Source organism: Coffea eugenioides, unplaced genomic scaffold (genome assembly GCF_003713205.1).
Source record: "Coffea eugenioides isolate CCC68of unplaced genomic scaffold, Ceug_1.0 ScVebR1_892;HRSCAF=1647, whole genome shotgun sequence".
Lineage (NCBI taxonomy): Eukaryota > Viridiplantae > Streptophyta > Magnoliopsida > Gentianales > Rubiaceae > Coffea > Coffea eugenioides.
The window spans coordinates 1-13,227 of NW_020864770.1; the positions used below are offsets into that span (position 1 = coordinate 1).

The 13,227-nt window shown below is 42.2% G+C and overlaps 15 non-coding genes and 3 pseudogenes across 15 annotated transcripts; all 18 read left to right on the forward strand.

The window, feature by feature from the left end:
• The first annotated feature begins 781 nt into the window (after positions 1 to 781).
• On the forward strand, positions 782 to 900 carry LOC113759067. The gene has a single exon (XR_003466964.1). It is a non-coding gene; the product is annotated as a 5S ribosomal RNA (ribosomal RNA).
• Positions 901 to 1,315: 415 nt separating this feature from the next.
• LOC113759064 lies at positions 1,316 to 1,434 on the forward strand (annotated as a pseudogene).
• A 416-nt stretch (positions 1,435 to 1,850) lies between these two features.
• Positions 1,851 to 1,969, forward strand: LOC113759069. Its single transcript, XR_003466966.1, has one exon. It is a non-coding gene; the product is annotated as a 5S ribosomal RNA (ribosomal RNA).
• A 395-nt stretch (positions 1,970 to 2,364) lies between these two features.
• LOC113759057 lies at positions 2,365 to 2,483 on the forward strand. The gene has a single exon (XR_003466958.1). It is a non-coding gene; the product is annotated as a 5S ribosomal RNA (ribosomal RNA).
• Positions 2,484 to 2,904: 421 nt separating this feature from the next.
• LOC113759052 lies at positions 2,905 to 3,023 on the forward strand. The gene has a single exon (XR_003466953.1). It is a non-coding gene; the product is annotated as a 5S ribosomal RNA (ribosomal RNA).
• Positions 3,024 to 3,437: 414 nt separating this feature from the next.
• On the forward strand, positions 3,438 to 3,556 carry LOC113759059. Its single transcript, XR_003466959.1, has one exon. It is a non-coding gene; the product is annotated as a 5S ribosomal RNA (ribosomal RNA).
• A 416-nt stretch (positions 3,557 to 3,972) lies between these two features.
• Positions 3,973 to 4,091, forward strand: LOC113759053. Its single transcript, XR_003466954.1, has one exon. It is a non-coding gene; the product is annotated as a 5S ribosomal RNA (ribosomal RNA).
• Positions 4,092 to 5,053: 962 nt separating this feature from the next.
• On the forward strand, positions 5,054 to 5,174 carry LOC113759066 (annotated as a pseudogene).
• Positions 5,175 to 6,130: 956 nt separating this feature from the next.
• On the forward strand, positions 6,131 to 6,251 carry LOC113759065 (annotated as a pseudogene).
• A 414-nt stretch (positions 6,252 to 6,665) lies between these two features.
• On the forward strand, positions 6,666 to 6,784 carry LOC113759068. Its single transcript, XR_003466965.1, has one exon. It is a non-coding gene; the product is annotated as a 5S ribosomal RNA (ribosomal RNA).
• Positions 6,785 to 7,198: 414 nt separating this feature from the next.
• LOC113759062 lies at positions 7,199 to 7,315 on the forward strand. Its single transcript, XR_003466962.1, has one exon. It is a non-coding gene; the product is annotated as a 5S ribosomal RNA (ribosomal RNA).
• Positions 7,316 to 7,729: 414 nt separating this feature from the next.
• LOC113759054 lies at positions 7,730 to 7,848 on the forward strand. Its single transcript, XR_003466955.1, has one exon. It is a non-coding gene; the product is annotated as a 5S ribosomal RNA (ribosomal RNA).
• A 414-nt stretch (positions 7,849 to 8,262) lies between these two features.
• Positions 8,263 to 8,381, forward strand: LOC113759060. Its single transcript, XR_003466960.1, has one exon. It is a non-coding gene; the product is annotated as a 5S ribosomal RNA (ribosomal RNA).
• Positions 8,382 to 8,795: 414 nt separating this feature from the next.
• Positions 8,796 to 8,914, forward strand: LOC113759055. The gene has a single exon (XR_003466956.1). It is a non-coding gene; the product is annotated as a 5S ribosomal RNA (ribosomal RNA).
• Positions 8,915 to 10,461: 1,547 nt separating this feature from the next.
• Positions 10,462 to 10,580, forward strand: LOC113759061. The gene has a single exon (XR_003466961.1). It is a non-coding gene; the product is annotated as a 5S ribosomal RNA (ribosomal RNA).
• Positions 10,581 to 10,994: 414 nt separating this feature from the next.
• On the forward strand, positions 10,995 to 11,113 carry LOC113759056. The gene has a single exon (XR_003466957.1). It is a non-coding gene; the product is annotated as a 5S ribosomal RNA (ribosomal RNA).
• Positions 11,114 to 11,529: 416 nt separating this feature from the next.
• On the forward strand, positions 11,530 to 11,647 carry LOC113759051. Its single transcript, XR_003466952.1, has one exon. It is a non-coding gene; the product is annotated as a 5S ribosomal RNA (ribosomal RNA).
• A 978-nt stretch (positions 11,648 to 12,625) lies between these two features.
• On the forward strand, positions 12,626 to 12,743 carry LOC113759063. The gene has a single exon (XR_003466963.1). It is a non-coding gene; the product is annotated as a 5S ribosomal RNA (ribosomal RNA).
• The last annotated feature ends 484 nt before the right edge of the window (positions 12,744 to 13,227 follow it).

Consider the following 13,227-nt stretch of genomic DNA (forward strand, 5'->3'; position numbering starts at 1 on the left):
ATTTGTCGGCGCAAATGTATCACCGCAAGCGTGAAGGATTGATTTCACGATAATTTAGAGTTCCGGGAAGATGGAAAAAAACAGGGTGCAAATCAATAACAAAAAAAAATATAAATTAAATAAATAAAAGGATAAGAGGAAAATGCTTCAATTGACGCTTAAAATGAATTCCGGTCTAGAAAAGCCACACTGCTTCGCTGGACGGGGTAGTTTACAAGAATAAAGTGAAAGGAACATGGCGGGTGCGATCATAGACAGCACTAACGCAACCGGATCCCATGCAGAACTCCGAAAGTTAAGCATGCTTGGCGAGAGTAGTACTAGGGAGTGGTGACCCCCTGGGAAGGATCCTCTTGTTGCACCCCTCTCTTTTTTGTTTCGAAATTCAAAATTTCTATTCGTTCTTTATCCTGTAGTAATTTAGGTCCTTCGGAACGATTGCTTTATATTTTGCTTCTTCTCGAAGCATGAAGGCGGATCTGAAGGCGCGAGACAAATCAGGAACGGTACGGCTCGATCAAAACCCGAATCGTCGCTCAAATTTGTCGGCGCAAATGTATCAGCGCAAGTGTGAAGGATTGATTTCATGATAATTTAGAGTTGCGGGATGATGGAAAAAAATGGGGGGCAAATCAATAACAAAAAAAAATATGAAAGCAAATAAATAAAAGGATAATAGGAAAATGCTTGAATTGACGCTTAAAATGAATTTCGGTCTAGAAAAGCCACACTGCTTCGCAGGACGGGGTAGTTTAAAAGAATAAAGCGAAAGGAACATGGCGGGTACGATCATACCAGCACTAATGCACCGGATCCCATCAGAACTCCGAAGTTAAGCATGCTTGGGCGAGAGTAGTACTAGGATGGGTGACCCCCTGGGAATTCCTCTTGTTGCACCCCCCTCTTTTTTGTTTCGAAATTCAAATTTTCTATTCGTTCTTTATCCTGTAGTAATTTAGGTCCTTCGGAACGATTGCTTAATATTTTGCTTCTTGTCAAAGCGTGAAGGAGGATCTGAAGGCGCGAGACAAATCAGGAACGGTACGGCTCGATCAAAGCCCGGATCGTCGCTCAAATTTGTCGGCGCAAATGTATCACCGCAAGCGTGAAGGATTGATTTCATGATAATTTAGAGTTGCGGGAAGATGGAAAAAAACAGGGTGCAAATCAATAACAAAAAAAAATATAAAGTAAATAAATAAAAGGATAAGAGGAAAATGCTTCAATTGACGCTTAAAATGAATTCCGGTCTAGAAAAGCCACACTGCTTCGCTGGACGGGGTAGTTTAAAAGAATAAAGTGAAAGGAACGTTGTGGGTGAGATCATACCAGCACTAATGCACCGTATCCCATCAGAACTCCGAAGTTAAGCGTGCTTGGGCGTGAGCAGTATTAGGATGGGTGATCCCTTGGGAATTGTTCTTGTTGCACCCCTCTCTTTTTTGCTTCGGAATTCAAATTTTCTATTCGTTCTTTATCCTGTAGTAATTTAGGTCCTTCGGAACGATTGCTTTATATTTTGCTTCTTCTCGAAGGATGAAGGCGGATCTGAAGGCGCGAGAGAATTCAGGAACGGTACGGCTCGATCAAAGCCCGGATCATCGCTCAAATTTGTCGGCGCAAATGTATCAGCGCTAGCGTGATGGATTGATTTGATGACAATTTATTGTTGCGCGATGAGGGAAAAAAACAGGGTGCAAATCAATAACAAAAAAAAATATGAAAGCAAATAAACAAAAGGGTAAGAGAAAAATGCTTGAATTGACGCTTAAAATGAATTTCGGTCTAGAAAAGCCACACTGCTTCGCAGGACGGGGTAGTTTAAAAGAATAAAGTGAAAGGAACATGGCGGGTACGATCATACCAGCACTAATGCACCGGATCCCATCAGAACTCCGAAGTTAAGCATGCTTGGGCGAGAGTAGTACTAGGATGGGTGACCCCCTGGGAATTCTTCTTGTTGCACCCCTCTTTTTTTTGTTTCGAAATCCAAATTTCCTATTCGTTCTTTATCCTGTAGTAATTTAGCTCCGTCGGAACGATTGCTTAATATTTTGCTTCTTGTCGAAGCGTGAAGGAGGATCTGAAGGCGCGAGACAAATCAGGAACGGTACGGCTCGATCAAATTTGTCGACGCAAATGTATCACCGCAAGCGTGAAGGATTGATTTCATGATAATTTAGAGTTGCGGGATGATGGAAAAAAACAGGGTGCAAATCAATAACAAAAAAAATATAAAGTAAATAAATAAAAGGATAAGAGGAAAATGCTTCAATTGACGCTTAAAATGAATTCCGGTCCAGAAAAGCCACACTGCTTCGCTGGACGGGGTAGTTTAAAAGAATAAAGCGAAAGGAACGTTATGGGTGCGATCATACCAGCACTAATGCACCGTATCCCATCAGAACTCCGAAGTTAAGCGTGCTTGGGCGTAAGCAGTATTAGGATGGGTGACCCCCTGGGAAGTCCTCGTGATGCACCCCTCTCTTTTTTGTTTCGAAATCCAAATTTCCTATTCGTTCTTTATCCTGTAGTAATTTAGCTCCGTCGGAACGATTGCTTAATATTTTGCTTCGTGTCGAAGCGTGAAGAGGATCTGTAAGGCGCGAGACAAATCAGGAACGTACGGCTCGATCAAAGCCCTGGATCGTCGCTCAAGATTTGTCGGCGCAAATGTATCAAGTCAAGCAAGCCGTGAAGGATTGATTTCATGATAATTAGAGTTGCGGGATGATGGAAAAAAACAGGGGCAATCAATAACAAAAAAAAATATATGAAAGCAAATAAATAAAAGGATAAGAGGAAAATGCTTGAATTGACGCTTAAAATGAATTTCGGTCTAGAAAAGCCACACTGCTTCGCAGGACGGGGTAGTTTAAAAGAATAAAGCGAAAGGAATATGGCGGGTGCGATCATACCAGCACTAATGCACCGGATCCCATCAGAACTTCGAAATTAAGCGTGTTTGGGCGAGAGTAGTACTTGGATTGGTGACCCCCTGGGAAGTCCTCGTGTTGCACCCCTCTCTTTTTTGTTTCGAAATCCAAATTTCCTATTCGTTCTTTATCCTGTAGTAATTTAGCTCCGTCGGAACGATTGCTTAATATTTTGCTTCTTGTCGAAGCGTGAAGGAGGATCTGAAGGCGTGAGACAAATCAGGAACGGTACGGCTCGATCAAAGCCCGGATCGTCGCTCAAATTTGTCGGCGCAAATGTATCACCGCAAGCGTGAAGGATTGATTTCATGATAATTTAGAGTTGCGGGATGATGGAAAAAAACAAGGTGCAAATCAATAACAAAAAAAATATAAAGTAAATAAATAAAAGGATAAGAGGAAAATGCTTCAATTGACGCTTAAAATGAATTCCGGTCCAGAAAAGCCACACTGCTTCGCTGGACGGGGTAGTTTAAAAGAATAAAGCGAAAGGAACGTTATGGGTGCGATCATACCAGCACTAATGCACCGTATCCCATCAGAACTCCGAAGTTAAGCGTGCTTGGGCGTAAGCAGTATTAGGATGGGTGACCCCCTGGGAAGTCCTCGTGATGCACCCCTCTCTTTTTTGTTTCGAAATCCAAATTTCCTATTCGTTCTTTATCCTGTAGTAATTTAGCTCCGTCGGAACGATTGCTTAATATTTTGCTTCGTGTCGAAGCGTGAAGGAGGATCTGAAGGCGCGAGACAAATCAGGAACGGTACGGCTCGATCAAAGCCCGGATCGTCGCTCAAATTTGTCGGCGCAAATGTATCAGCGCAAGCGTGAAGGATTGATTTCATGACAATTTAGAGTTGCGGGATGATGGAAAAAAACAGGGGGCAAATCAATAACAAAAAAAAATATGAAAGCAAATAAATAAAAGGATAATAGGAAAATGCTTGAATTGACGCTTAAAATGAATTTCGGTCTAGAAAAGCCACACTGCTTCGCAGGACGGGGTAGTTTAAAAGAATAAAGCGAAAGGAATATGGCGGGTGCGATCATACCAGCACTAATGCACCGGATCCCATCAGAACTTCGAAATTAAGCGTGTTTGGGCGAGAGTAGTACTTGGATTGGTGACCCCCTGGGAAGTCCTCGTGTTGCACCCCTCTCTTTTTTGTTTCGAAATCCAAATTTCCTATTCGTTCTATATCCTGTAGTAATTTAGCTCCGTCGGAACGATTGCTTAATATTTTGCTTCTTGTCGAAGCGTGAAGGAGGATCTGAAGGCGTGAGACAAATCAGGAACGGTACGGCTCGATCAAAAGCCCTGGATTCGTCGCTCAAATTTAGTCGGCGAAAATGTATCAGCCGCAAGCGTGAAGGATTGATTTCATGATAATTTAGAGTTGCGGGATGATGAAAAAAAACAGGGGGCAAATCAATAACAAAAAAAAATATGAAGCAATAAATAAGGATAATAGGAAAATGCTTGAAATTGACGCTTAAAAATGAATTTTCGGTCTAGAAAGCCAACATGCTTCGCAGACGAGGGTAGTTAAAAGAATAAAAGCGAAATGGATATGGCGGGTGCGATCATATCAGCACTTAATGCACCGGATCCCCATAAGAACTTCGAAATTAAGCGGTTTGGCGCCGAGATAGTACTGGATTGGTGGACCCTGGGAAGTCCTCGTGTTGCACCCCTCTCTTTTTGTTTCGAAATCCGCCAAATTTCCTATTCGTTCTGTTATCCTGTAGTAATTTACTCCCGTCGGAACGATGCTTAATATTTTGCTTTTGTCGAAGCGTGAAAGGAGGATCTGAAGGCGTGAGACAGAATCAGGAACGGTACGGGCTCGATCAAAGCCCGATCGTCGCTCAAATGTTGTCGGCGCAAAATGTATCCGCAACGTGGATTGATTCATGATAATTTAGAGTTGCGGGAATGATGGAAAAAAATAGGGGGCAAAATCAATAACAAAAAAAAAATATGAAGCAAAATAAAGTAAAAGGATAATAGGAAAATGCTTCAATTGACAGTTTTTAAATGAATTTCCGGTCTTAGAAAAGCCACACTGCTGTCGCAGGACGCGGGGTAGTTAAAAGAATAAAGCGAGAGGAACATGGCGGGTGCGTCTAACCACACATAATGCACCGGAATCCCATCAGAACTCCGAAGTTAGAGCATTGCTTGGGCGAGAGTAGTACTAGGATGGGTGACCCCCTGGGAATTCCTCTTGTTGCACCCCTCTCTTTTTTGTTTCGAAATTCAAATTTTCTATTCGTTCTTTATCCTGTAGTAATTTAGGTCCTTCGGAACGATTGCTTTATATTTTGCTTCTTCTCGAAGCATGAAGGCGGATCTGAAGGCGCGAGACAAATCAGGAACGGTACGGCTCGATCAAGCCCGGATCGTCGCTCATTTGTTCGGCGAAATGTATTCAGCGCAGCCGTAAGGATTTGATTTCATGATATTAGAGTTGCGGGATGATGGGAAAAAAACAGGGGGCCATATCAGATAACAAAAAAAAAATATGAAAGCAAATTAAATAAAAAGATAATAGGAAAATGCTTGAATTGACGCTTAAAAAATGAATTTCGGTCTTAGAAAGCCACACTGCTTTCGCAGGACGGGGTAGTTTAAAAGAATTAAAGCGAAAGGACATGGCGGTACGATCATTACCAGACTTAATGCACCGGATTCATCAGATCCGAGTTTAGCCATGCTTTGGGCGAGAGTAGTACTAGGATGGGTGACCCCCTGGGAATTCCTCGTGTTGCACCCCTCTCTTTTTTGTTTCGAAATCCAAATTTCCTATTCGTTCTTTATCCTGTAGTAATTTAGCTCCGTCGGAACGATTGCTTAATATTTTGCTTCTTGTCGAAGCGTGAAGGAGGATCTGAAGGCGCGAGACAAATCAGGAACGGTACGGCTCGATCAAAGCCCGGATCGTCGCTCAAATTTTTCGGCGCAAATGTATCACCGCAAGCGTGAAGGATTGATTTTATGATAATTTAGAGTTGCGGGATGATGAAAAAAACAGGGTGCAAATCAATAACAAAAAAAAAATATAAAGTAAATAAATAAAAGGATAAGAGGAAAAACTGCTTCAATTGACGCTTAAAATGAATTCCGGTCTAGAAAAGCCACACTGCTTCGCAGGACGGGGTAGTTTAAAAGAATAAAGCGAAAGGAACATGGCGGTCGTGCGATCATCCAGCACTAATGCACCGGATCCCATCAGAACTCCGAAGTTAAAGCATGCGATTGGGCGAGAGTAGTACTAGGATGGGTGACCCCCTGGGAATTCCTCTTGTTGCACCCCTCTCTTTTTTGTTTCGAAATTCAAATTTTCTATTCGTTCTTTATCCTGTAGTAATTTAGCTCCGTCGGAACGATTGCTTAATATTTTGCTTCTTGTCGAAGCGTGAAGGAGGATCTGAAGGCGCGAGACAAATCAGGAACGGTACGGCTCGATCAAAGCCCGGATCGTCGCTCAAATTTGTCGGCGCAAATGTATCACCGCAAGCGTGAAGGATTGATTTCATGATAATTTAGAGTTGCGGGATGATGGAAAAAAACAGGGTGCAAATCAATAACAAAAAAAATATAAAGTAAATAAATAAAAGGATAAGAGGAAAATGCTTCAATTGACGCTTAAAATGAATTCCGGTCTAGAAAAGCCACACTGCTTCGCTGGGCGGGGTAGTTTAAAAGAATAAAGCGAAAGGAACATGGCGGGTACGATCATACCAGCACTAATGCACCGGATCCCATCAGAACTCCGAAGTTAAGCATGCTTGGGCGAGAGTAGTACTAGGATGGGTGACCCCCTGGGAATTCCTCTTGTTGCACCCCCCTCTTTTTTGTTTCGAAATTCAAATTTTCTATTCGTTCTTTATCCTGTAGTAATTTAGGTCCTTCGGAACGATTGCTTAATATTTTGCTTCTTGTCAAAGCGTGAAGGAGGATCTGAAGGCGCGAGACAAATTAGGAACGGTACGGCTCGATCAAAGCCCGGATCGTCGCTCAAATTTGTCGGCGCAAATGTATCACCGCAAGCGTGAAGGATTGATTTCATGATAATTTAGAGTTGCGGGATGATGGAAAAAAACAGGGTGCAAATCAATAACAAAAAAAAATATAAAGTAAATAAATAAAAGGATAAGAGGAAAATGCTTCAATTGACGCTTAAATGAATTTCGGTCTAGAAAAGCCACACTGCTTCGCAGGACGGGGTAGTTTAAAAGAATAAAGCGAAAGGAACATGGCGGGTGCGATCATACCAGCACTAATGCACGGATCCCATCAGAACTCCGAAGTTAAGCATGCTTGGGCGAGAGTAGTACTAGGATGGGTGACCCCTGGGAATTCCTCTTGTTGCACCCCTCTTTTTTTTGTTTCGAAATTCAAATTTTCTATTCGTTCTTTATCCTGTAGTAATTTAGGTCCTTCGGAACGATTGCTTAATATTTTGCTTCTTGTCAAAGCGTGAAGGAGGATCTGAAGGCGCGAGACAAATTAGGAACGGTACGGCTCGATCAAAGCCCGGATCGTCGCTCAAATTTTTCGGCGCAAATGTATCACCGCAAGCGTGAAGGATTGATTTCATGATAATTTAGAGTTGCGGGATGATGGAAAAAAACAGGGTGCAAATCAATAACAAAAAAAATATAAAGTAAATAAATAAAAGGATAAGAGGAAAATGCTTCAATTGACGCTTAAAATGAATTCCGGTCTAGAAAAGCCACACTGCTTCGCTGGACGGGGTAGTTTAAAAGAATAAAGCGAAAGAAATATGGCGGGTGCGATCATACCAGCACTAATGCACCGGATCCCATCAGAACTTCGAAATTAAGCGTGTTTGGGCGAGAGTAGTACTTGGATTGGTGACCCCCTGGGAAGTCCTCGTGTTGCACCCCTCTCTTTTTTGTTTCGAAATCCAAATTTCCTATTCGTTCTTTATCCTGTAGTAATTTAGCTCCGTCGGAACGATTGCTTAATATTTTGTTTCTTGTCGAAGCGTGAAGGAGGATCTGAAGGCGCGAGACAAATCAGGAACGGTACGGCTCGATCAAAGCCCGGATCGTCGCTCAAATTTGTCGGCGCAAATGTATCAGCGCAAGCGTGAAGGATTGATTTCATGATAATTTAGAGTTGCGGGATGATGGAAAAAAATAGGGTGCAAATCAATAACAAAAAAAATATAAAGTAAATAAATAAAAGGATAAGAGGAAAATGCTTCAATTGACGCTTAAAATGAATTCCGGTCTAGAAAAGCCACACTGCTTCGCTGGACGGGGTAGTTTAAAAGAATAAAGCGAAAGAAATATGGCGGGTGCGATCATACCAGCACTAATGCACCGGATCCCATCAGAACTTCGAAATTAAGCGTGTTTGGGCGAGAGTAGTATTTGGATTGGTGACCCCCTGGGAAGTCCTCGTGTTGCACCCCTCTCTTTTTTGTTTCGAAATCCAAATTTCCTATTCGTTCTTTATCCTGTAGTAATTTAGCTCCGTCGGAACGATTGCTTAATATTTTGCTTCTTGTCGAAGCGTGAAGGAGGATCTGAAGGCGCGAGACAAATCAGGAACGGTACGGCTCGATCAAAGCCCGGATCGTCGCTCAAATTTGTCGGCGCAAATGTATCAGCGCAAGCGTGAAGGATTGATTTCATGATAATTTAGAGTTGCGGGATGATGGAAAAAAATAGGGTGCAAATCAATAACAAAAAAAGTATAAAGTAAATAAATAAATGGATAAGAGGAAAATGCTTCAATTGACGCTTAAAATGAATTCCGGTCTAGAAAAGCCACACTGCTTCGCTGGACGGGGTAGTTTAAAAGAATAAAGCGAAAGGAACGTTGTGGGTGCGATCATACCAGCACTAATGCACCGTATCCCATCAGAACTCCGAAGTTAAGCGTGCTTGGGCGTGAGCAGTATTAGGATGGGTGACCCCTTGGGAATTCCTCTTGTTGCACCCCTCTCTTTTTTGTTTCGAAATTCAAATTTTCTATTCGTTCTTTATCCTGTAGTAATTTAGGTCCTTCGGAACGATTGCTTTATATTTTGCTTCTTCTCGAAGCATGAAGGCGGATCTGAAGGCGCGAGAGAATTCAGGAACGGGACGGCTCGATCAAAGCCAGGATCATCGCTCAAATTTGTCGGCGCAAATGTATCGGCGCTAGCGTGATGGATTGATTTCATGACAATTTATTGTTGCGCGATGAGGGAAAAAAACAGGGTGCAAATCAATAACAAAAAAAAATATGAAAGCAAATAAATAAAAGGATAAGAGAAAAATGCTTGAATTGACGCTTAAAATGAATTTCGGTCTAGAAAAGCTACACTGCTTCGCAGGACGGGGTAGTTTAAAAGAATAAAGCGAAAGGAACATGGCGGGTGCGATCATACCAGCACTAATGCACCGGGATTCCCCATCAGAACTTCCGAATGTAAGCATGCTTGGGCTGCGAGGTAGAGTACTAGGGATGGGTGACCCCTTGGCGAATTCCTCTTGTTGCACCCCCTTTTTTTTTTTGTTTCGAAATTCAAAATTTTCTATTCGTTCTTTATTCCTGTAGTAATTTTAGGTCCTTCGTGAACGAGTTGCTTAATATTTTGCTTCTTGTCAAAGGCTGTGAAGAGATCTGAAGGCGCGGACAAATAGGACGGTTTAACCGGGGGAAAAAAACTCGGAATCTCCAAAAAAAAAAAAGGGGGGGGGCCCCCGGGGCATCGTCGCTCAATTTTCGGCTGCAACTGTATCACCGCAGCGTTTGAAGATTGTTTTCATGGATAATTTAGAGTTGCGAGATGATTGGAAAAAAACAGGGTGCAAATATCAATTAACAAAAAATTATAAAGTAAATAAATAAAAAGTGATAAGAGGAAAATGCTTCAATTTGCGCTTTAAAATGAATTCCGGTCTAGAAAAGCCACACTGCTTCGCTGGCGGGTAGTTTAAAAGAAGTAAAGCGAAATGATTTATGGCGGGTGCGATCATACCGAGCACTAATGCACCGGATTCCCATCAGAACTTCGAAACTTAAGCGTGTTTTGGGCGAGAGTAGTACTGATTGGTGACCCCCTGGGAAGTTCCTCGTGTCTGCACCCCTCTCTTTTTTTGTTTCGAAATCCAAATTTCCTATTCGTTTTTATCCTGTAGTAATTTTTAGCTCCGTCGGAACGATTGCTAATATTTTGCTTTCTTTGAAGCGTGAAGGAGGATCTTGAGGCGCGAGACAAATCAGGAATGGTACGGCTCGATCAAAGCCCGGATCGTCGCTCAAATTTGTCGGCGCAAATGTATCAGCGCAAGCGTGAAGGATTGATTTCATGATAATTTAGAGTTGCGGGATGATGGAAAAAAATAGGGTGCAAATCAATAACAAAAAAAATATAAAGTAAATAAATAAAAGGATAAGAGGAAAATGCTTCAATTGACGCTTAAAATGAATTCCGGTCTAGAAAAGCCACACTGCTTCGCTGGACGGGGTAGTTTAAAAGAATAAAGCGAAAGAAATATGGCGGGTGCGATCATACCAGCACTAATGCACCGGATCCCATCAGAACTTCGAAATTAAGCGTGTTTGGGCGAGAGTAGTATTTGGATTGGTGACCCCCTGGGAAGTCCTCGTGTTGCACCCCTCTCTTTTTTGTTTCGAAATCCAAATTTCCTATTCGTTCTTTATCCTGTAGTAATTTAGCTCCGTCGGAACGATTGCTTAATATTTTGCTTCTTGTCGAAGCGTGAAGGAGGATCTGAAGGCGCGAGACAAATCAGGAACGGTACGGCTCGATCAAAGCCCGGATCGTCGCTCAAATTTGTCGGCGCAAATGTATCAGCGCAAGCGTGAAGGATTGATTTCATGATAATTTAGAGTTGCGGGATGATGGAAAAAAATAGGGTGCAAATCAATAACAAAAAAAGTATAAAGTAAATAAATAAATGGATAAGAGGAAAATGCTTCAATTGACGCTTAAAATGAATTCCGGTCTAGAAAAGCCACACTGCTTCGCTGGACGGGGTAGTTTAAAAGAATAAAGCGAAAGGAACGTTGTGGGTGCGATCATACCAGCACTAATGCACCGTATCCCATCAGAACTCCGAAGTTAAGCGTGCTTGGGCGTGAGCAGTATTAGGATGGGTGACCCCTTGGGAATTCCTCTTGTTGCACCCCTCTCTTTTTTGTTTCGAAATTCAAATTTTCTATTCGTTCTTTATCCTGTAGTAATTTAGGTCCTTCGGAACGATTGCTTTATATTTTGCTTCTTCTCGAAGCATGAAGGCGGATCTGAAGGCGCGAGAGAATTCAGGAACGGGACGGCTCGATCAAAGCCAGGATCATCGCTCAAATTTGTCGGCGCAAATGTATCGGCGCTAGCGTGATGGATTGATTTCATGACAATTTATTGTTGCGCGATGAGGGAAAAAAACAGGGTGCAAATCAATAACAAAAAAAAATATGAAAGCAAATAAATAAAAGGATAAGAGAAAAATGCTTGAATTGACGCTTAAAATGAATTTCGGTCTAGAAAAGCCACGCTGCTTCGCAGGACGGGGTAGTTTAAATGAATAAAGCGAAAGGAACATGGCGGGTGCGATCATACCAGCACTAATGCACCGGATCCCATCAGAACTCCGAAGTTAAGCATGCTTGGGCGAGAGTAGTACTAGGATGGGTGACCCCTGGGAATTCCTCTTGTTGCACCCCTCTTTTTTTTGTTTCGAAATTCAAATTTTCTATTCGTTCTTTATCCTGTAGTAATTTAGGTCCTTCGGAACGATTGCTTAATATTTTGCTTCTTGTCAAAGCGTGAAGGAGGATCTGAAGGCGCGAGACAAATTAGGAACGGTACGACTCGATCAAAGCCCGGATCGTCGCTCAAATTTTTCGGCCGCAAAATGTATCACCGCAGCGTTTGAAGGATTTGATTTCATGATAATTTAGAGTTTTTGCGGGATGATGGAAAAAACAGGTGCAAATCAATAACAAAAAAAATATAAAGTAAATAAATAAAAGGAATAAGAGGAAAATGCTTCATTGACGCTTAAATGATTCCGGTCTAGAAAAAGCCACACTGCTTCGCGTGGGCGGGGTTAGTTTTAAAGAATTAAAGCGAAAGGAACATGGCGGGTACGAATCATACAGCACTTAATGCACCGGATCCCATAGAACTGCCGCAAGTTAAGGCATGCTTGGGCGAGAGTTAGTACTAGGCATATGGGTGACCCCCCCTGGGAATTCCTCTTGTTGCACCCCCCCTCTTTTTTGTTTCGAAATTCAAATTTTCTATTCGTTCTTTATCCTGTCAGTTAATTTAGGTCCTCGGAACGATTGCCTTTAAAAATTTTGCCTGCTTTCTTGTCAAAGCGTGAATGGAGGATCTGAAGGCGCGAGACAATTAGGAACGGTTACGGCTGATCAAAGCCCGGATCGTCGCTCAAATTTTGTCGGCGAAATGTATCACCGCAAGCGTGAAGGATTATTTCATGATAAATTTAGAGTTGCGGGAACGATGGAAAAAAACAGGTGCAAATCAATAACAAAAAAAATATAAAAGTAATTAAAATAAAAGGTAAGGAGGAAAATGCTCTCAAATTTGACGCTTAAAATGAATTTCGGTCTAGAAAAGCCACGCTGCTTCGCAGGACGGGGTAGTTTAAAAGAATAAAGCGAAAGGAACATGGCGGGTGCGATCATACCAGCACTAATGCACCGGATCCCATCAGAACTCCGAAGTTAAGCATGCTTGGGCGAGAGTAGTACTAGGATGGGTGACCCCTGGGAATTCCTCTTGTTGCACCCCTCTTTTTTTTGTTTCGAAATTCAAATTTTCTATTCGTTCTTTATCCTGTAGTAATTTAGGTCCTTCGGAACGATTGCTTTATATTTTGCTTCTTCTCGAAGCATGAAGGCGGATCTGAAGGCGCGAGACAAATCAGGAACGACACGGCTCGATCAAAGCCCGGATCGTCGCTCAAATTTGTCGGCGCAAATGTATCAGCGCAAGCGTGAAGGATTGATTTCATGATAATTTAGAGTTGCGGGATGATGGAAAAAAACGGGGGGCAAATCAATAACAAAAAAAAAATATGAAAGCAAATAAATAAAAGGATAATAGGAAAATGCTTGAATTGACGCTTAAAATGAATTTCGGTCTAGAAAAGCCACACTGCTTCGCAGGACGGGGTAGTTTAAAAGAATAATGCGAAAGGAACATGGCGGGTGCGATCATACCAGCACTAATGCACCGGATCCCATCAGAACTCCGAAGTTAAGCATGCTTGGGC